Source organism: Petaurus breviceps, unplaced genomic scaffold, assembly GCF_028583685.1.
Source record: "Petaurus breviceps papuanus isolate PSGF00001 unplaced genomic scaffold, PetGlider_PUasm1.0 98, whole genome shotgun sequence".
Taxonomy (NCBI): domain Eukaryota; kingdom Metazoa; phylum Chordata; class Mammalia; order Diprotodontia; family Petauridae; genus Petaurus; species Petaurus breviceps.
This window is the reverse complement of record NW_027187460.1, coordinates 24,417,907-24,424,544: the sequence shown is the minus strand read 5'-3', so window position 1 is coordinate 24,424,544 and position 6,638 is coordinate 24,417,907. Positions and strand designations below refer to the sequence as shown.

The 6,638-nt window shown below is 39.9% G+C and overlaps 1 long non-coding RNA gene across 1 annotated transcript in view; it reads left to right on the top strand.

Annotated features, from left to right (window-relative positions):
* The first annotated feature begins 4,059 nt into the window (after positions 1-4,059).
* Positions 4,060-6,638, top strand: part of LOC138155775 (uncharacterized) — a 16,342-nt gene continuing 13,763 nt past the window's right edge. Inside the window, exon 1 of the long non-coding RNA XR_011166985.1 lies at positions 4,060-4,203. This is a non-coding gene — a long non-coding RNA (uncharacterized lncRNA). The remainder of the gene's footprint in view (positions 4,204-6,638) is intronic.

Sequence of the window (6,638 nt, the reverse complement as noted above, 5' to 3'; positions counted from 1 at the left end):
CTCTCTCTCTCTCTCTCTCTCTCTCTCTCTCTCTCTCTCTCTCTCCCTGTCTATCTATCTATCTATCTATCTATCTATCTATCTATCTATCTATCTATCTATCTGTCTGTCTGTCTGTCTGTCTGTCTGTCTCTCTGTCTGTCTGTCTCTCTATCTATCTTATTTACAGTCTCCCATAGATCCTCCAGATAGAATATATGACTTTTCACTACACCAAGCTAAACCAATGAAATATAATAAAGTACAGTTTAAAGGAATAAATGTAATCTTGTGCTTGGTTTCAACTGCAGAATGGGAAAAAGTGAAGAAGATCTGGGGAATTTAGTGGTTTGCAAAGCTAGTATGAGTGTGATATAATAGCCAAAAAAGGATTATGATCTTAGATTGTATTATAGTCAAGTCAAAGCAACAAACATTTATTAAATGCTTGTGTACACTGTGCTAAGCATTAGGATTATAAAAAAAAAGACAAATGCAGTCTTTAACCTAAAGGAGATCACACTCTAATGGGGGAGAAAAAATGCAAACAAATATATAAAATTGATATACATATACATATATATGTATATATGATAAGTTGTAGATTATCTTGGATGGAAGGTACTAGCATTAAGGAAGACCAGAAAGGCTTCTTGAAGAAGATGGGATTTTAGCTGAGACTTAAAGAGAGCCAGGGAAGCTGGGAGATACAGATGAGGAGGGAAAGCTTCCCAGTCACGGGGGACCACCACTGAAAATTCATGGAGTCTTATGTGAGAGATATCAAGGAGACCAGTGTCACTGGATCATAGAGTGCATGAAAGAGAGTAAGGCGTAAGTAGACTAGCAAGATTGGGGAAGCAGTTGGTTATGGAGAACTTTAAGGATTTTATATTTGATTCTGGAGATGATAGAGAGCCACCTATGGAATTTATTGAGTTAAGGGGAAGGTTTAACATGACCTGACTTTAGGAAGATCACTTTGACAGCAGAGTGGAATGGAGATGGACTAGAGTGGGGAGACATGAGGCAGGGAGACCAAGAATAAGCTATTCGAAAAGTCCAGGCATGATGAGATCCTGCACTAGAGTGGTAACAATGTCAGAGGAGAGAAGTGGATATATTACAGATATCACAAAGATAGAACTTATCAACAGATTGGATATGGGGAATGAGAGAGCATGAAAAGTTGAAGATAAGCCTGGGTTCTAGGGAGATGGTGATATTTTTGACAATAATAGGGAAGTTAGGAAGAATTAATGGTTTTGGGGAAAAGATAATGAGTTCAGTTTTGGATATGTTGAGTTTAAGATATCTATAGGACATCTGGTTCAAGATGTTCAATAGATAACTGTAGATTCAGGACTGAGGGTCAAGGCTGAATAGGTAGATCTGGAAATCATCTGTACAGAGATGATTGAATCTATGGGAACTGATGAGATCACCAAGAAAAATATTATGAAGGCAGAAGAGAAGAGGACCCAGAACAGTGTTTTGGGGAGCACCAGCAATGAGGATGAAGATCCAGCAAAGGAGACTGAGAAAGAATGGTCAGATAGGTGAGAGGACCAGGGGAAAGCAATATCACAAAAACCTAGACAGAACAGGATATTCATAAGAAGAGCATTATTGACAGTGTCAAAGGCTTCAGAGAGGTCAAGAAGGATTAGTAAGCACTGACAAAAGATCAGTAGATTTTGGCAGTTAAGGGATCACTAATAACTTTGGAGAGAGCAGTTTTAACTGAATAATGAGGTTGAAAGCCTGATTGCAGAGTTAAGAAGAGAGTGAGAAGAAAGGAAGTGGAGGGGCCAATTGTAGATGACCTTCTCAGGGCATTTAGCCATGAAAAAGAGGAGAGAGATATGGGATAATAGTATCAGAGATAGATGGATCAGGTGAGATTTTTAGGGGGACTGGGAGTGAAATGGCCATATTTATAGGCAGTAGGGAAGTAGAAGGCAGGGAAAGATTTTGAATGTTAGAGAGTGGAGACTAAAATAGAGGGGGAAATTTGCTGGAGAAGATGAGATGGAATAAATATAGTATCTGGGATGAATGTGGTCCCACTAACACTTAGAGTATCTTTTTTTTTTCAAGGACATTGGCTAACTGGAACAAATGTGACCAGAATTGTGAGGGAATTCAAAACTGTGGCCAGATGAAAATTGTTTGAAAGAACTTGTAATAAGAATATTGTTAAAAGAATACTTAAAAGGGATATCATATGTGTCTCCAAACATTTGAAGGGTTATCCTAGGGGCCACAGAGAGAATGTTAGTGTCTTTGGTAGTAATAAGAAAATTAGGAAAAGGAGATTTTTTTTGGGGGTGGGGAGGGGGTAAGGGAGAAGATAATGAGTTTAGTTTTGAACATGTAAAATTTAAAAACCCTGCAGGGCATCTAATATGGGATGTCCAATAGGCATTTGGAGATAATGTCTGTAATAGATTCATTCTACGTGGTCTCGGAAGGCCAAATTAGGATCAATGTGTGGAAATTATAAGGCAGATTTCCATACAACATAAGGAAGAACTTCCTAACAACTAGATATGTCCAAAAACATAGTATGCTGACTCATGAGGGAGTAAGAAAATTTCTGTCATTTGCTTCCAGCAGAGAGACTGGTTAACTCTTATTGGAGATACTAAAGAGGCAATTCTGTAATAATAAAGGGTTAGGGTAGATGAGTTCTAAGTTGTCTCCTCTGAGACTTTTTTTTTTAACTCCTCATTTTCTTAGATAGCAGAGGAGGAATAATTGACCAGAACTTCAGTTTTCTCATCTGTAGGATGAAGAGGTTGGGCTAGATGATCTCTGAAGAGAATCCTTCTAGCTCTAATGCTCTGTGATTCAGAAAAACAAAACAGCAACATGGTTCTCATCTTCACTGGTTATCCATGAAAGGAATTTTTTCCCCTTTTTCAGTAAAAAAGATATGACCCTTCAGTCTCACTATAGAAAGAGCAATGTTCAGCAAAACATAAGTGAACCCTTACTTAGTATTAGCAGTCTGGAAATTTGGTAGACTTCTCTTAGATAACTTCCTTGTCACAATAGGTATTTGATGGGGGAGGGGGAGGGGTTTATGGGCGGTGCCATGGTTGCTTTGAATGAATATGGGGTGATCTCCATATAAGGCCATGGGGGTGATCACCATATAAGGCCATAAATGTAAAACTGCGATGTGATTGGCTCGGATTCGCTATATATTTTCTTGTGTGAGAGGGCGCTCTCTCTCTCTCTCCGCCATGTAACTGTTGAAGAATAAACCACCCCGCTTCACTCCTCCGCCTTCTGTCTGGTGTTTTTCCCCGTGAGGGGCCGGTGACGACCGAAGACCCGGGATGGGTAAGTGAGAGGGCCGTGGGGCTAGTCGTCTAGATCTGTTGCGAGGGCAAACGCCCGCAACAGGTATTCAGGAAGACTTTGTATGACCACATGTTGGAAAGATTCTAGTAGGAATTCATATTCCAGGTGTGAGGCTGGATTAGATGACCTGTGAGATCCTTTCCAGTTCTTCAGACTCTAGAATCATTGATTCTTTGAATATCATGATGGTAATTTTTATTGTTATTAAAATGATTTTTCTCTTTGCTGCTGTTTGTTGATTAAAGACACTAGCACACTGTAGCAGCAAGCACCCCAAGCCTCCTTAGGGTTTGCTGCCAGCACAGGTTCTTGGATCTGCTTTGTTAAAGGAAAGCAACTCAAAATGGGTTAACAAGCTTATCAGTCAGATATGTATCGTTTACCTAGTTCAGGTAAAAAAGGTCAGCACCCCGAACTTCAAAGTATACAGACAGAATTATCAAGTCTGAGAAACAGATCAAGTAGACAGCTTTCCAAACTGTCCAGCCATTACATCCAGACCCAATCAACATCTGGGTTTTCAAAGGGGGGGGGGCTCCAGACAACGGCTTCCCAGAATCCATATCAAATCACAGAACACTTCTCAAAGTGGGCCCCCCAAAACAAAGCTACACGTCAGGGTTTATATAGCCTTCTCCTGGCTCAGAGTATGTAACAACCTTATCGACTCACTGGCCAATCAAGAAGTATCTACTGAAAAACAAGCCTCCCACCCCAGGCTCCAGGTGCACTTTAGCCTAGGGGCAGGGAAGATCTTTAAATTTGCATTTCCATTACACACACTAACAGCAGTTTTAGGCTGAACATTTCTTCTGGAAAGGGACTCAGACCTTTGGAATTCCTTCCAATGAGGTGAGACTTGTTTTTCAAAAAACCCTTTTCTACTGGGATGTATCTCTCTCTCTCTCTCTCTCTCTCTGTATCTCTCTCTCTCTCTCTCTCTCTCTCTCTCTCTCTCTCTTTCTCATCTTTAGTCTCATTTGACTCTTTATGACTCCTTCTGGAGTTTTCTTGGCAAAGATATTGGAGTGGTTTGGAATTTCCTTCTCCTGCTCATTTTACAAATGTTTTGAGGAAACTGAGGCAAACTTAGTTAAAGTGACTTGCCTAGAGTCACACAGCTAGTGAGGCCAGATTTGAACTCAGGAAGATGAATTTCCTGGCACTTTATCCAATGTGACAACTAGTTGCCCTTTATATATAAGATCTCTGTCTCTCTCTGTCTCTTTCTGCCTCTCTCTCCCACTCTCTCTCTCTCCCTCCTGAGTCTATCACTTCTAAGTCAGGAGGTGGGTGGCAATGTTCATTGTGAGTCCTCTGAATGTTTAACCATTGCATTGATTAGAGTTCTTAAGTTTTTCAAAGTTGTTTGTTATTATTATTTTGCAATTTGTAGTAATTTTATATATTTCTATATATGTACAGTAACCCAATTCGAACACGAGTTCCTTTCAACATTGGTTGCTCTTCCTTTTATTTATGTCCTCAGTGCTTAGCACAGTGTTAGACACAGAATAAGCCCTTAATAAGTGTTTGTGGATTGAGGGATTGATGGATTGATCAATCACCAACCCTCCCCCCATTTTAAAAAAAGAGACTACAAGTGTCTATGAATAAAGGAAAAGGAATTTTGTGTTTCTGTAAACCAATCTGCTCTAATATCCTCTTGAACAAACCTGAGACTATGCTATGTACTGCACACCAAAGAATATCCAGGCAGAAATTGAAACTGCCTCATTTTGTTAATTTATTATCCAGTTTGCAGTATAACAAACTGTTTAGCAACCCTCTCAGTACATATGTGTGGGGAAGCTGGCAGAGAATAAGAGCCCCTTTCTCCTATGCTGTTCAGGTCCATGGTTGTTCTTTAGTTTTCCTTAAGGGTATTTGAGAAATTTTCTCCAAATTCCTGAAAGAAAATCAAATTTTTATCTTGTTCCTGGCAGAAGAGGGCCTTGTGTGAAACTTTTAGGAGAGGCAGTGAGTGAGGTATGCTGTGAAATAATACGAGTTTCATTTTGGTTTGGAAAACGCTTTAGGCTTTTGTTGTTGGCTGTTGAACATCTGAACAGTCTTGTTAGAGCCTGGTGTAATGGAAAGAACCCTGAGCTGGGATCAGGAGATCAGGGATATTGGAGGCAGCTAGGTGGTGCAGTGGAGAAGGCACTGAGGCTGGAGTCAAGAAGTCCTGAGTTCTAAGGCTGGCCTTAAATTCTCCTAGGTGTATGACTCTGGGCAAATCACAGCCTCCAGCTATCTATTTCTTCATTTGTAATATGAACGTAGTAATAGCATCTGCCTCCCAGGGTTGCTGTGAAGATCCAGTGAGGTAATTATAAATTATTATAAACATATTTTATTTATATAAATAAAGAAATAAAACATATAAATAAAATAAATATAAATATACAAATAAAATTTATATAAGTAAAATATATAAAATGTAAATATATTATAAATAAATTATAAAATGCTTTGTAAACTTTTAAGCACTGTATAAATACTGGCTATTATTAATACTATTATTGTTATTTTGACAAAAATAGATTAATCCCTAATTGAGCAAGTATTGGGCAAAATAAACTCTTAGGCACCTAGATGGTGCAGTGGATGGAACACTGGGCCTGGAGGCAGGAAGACTCAGACACTTATTAGCTGCATGACATTGAGCAAGTCACTTAACCCTGTTTGCCTCAGTTTCCTCATATGTAAAATGAATTGGAGAAGGAAATGGCAAACCACTTGGCAAACTGTATCTTTGTCAAGAAAACCCTTCATGGGATCATAAAGGTTTAGAAATGACTGAAAAACGGCTGAACAACCCAACTCTTTGAGCCTTAGTTTTCTTGTCTGTGAAATGGGGACAATAATAGTTCCACTCCCAATGACATGGGCTTGTTATGAAGCAAGCACTACATAAATGTAACCTGTAGTTACTTTGCCTTTTTAACAGAGCGGCACTCGAGCATCCTTTGGATAACTTTTGTGGCTGGGTGTGGTGGTAAATGCCCGTTATCCTTGTCACTCAAGCGTCTGATACAGATGGGGAATTTGAATTGAGGAGTTCTGAGCTGCAGTGGGCTAAGGCTGATGGACCCGTATCAAGTCCAGCCTCCTCATGGTGAGGTGCTGTAGGGGACGGTACCCAGCGGGGGTGAACTGGAGCAGAGCAGGACATTAGCACCCATGAGTGACTGCTGTGCTGGTACTTCTAGGGCAAGATAGAGATGCTTGGTCTGCGTGTGTGTGTGTGTGTGTGTGTGTGTGTGTGTGTGTGTGTGTGTGTG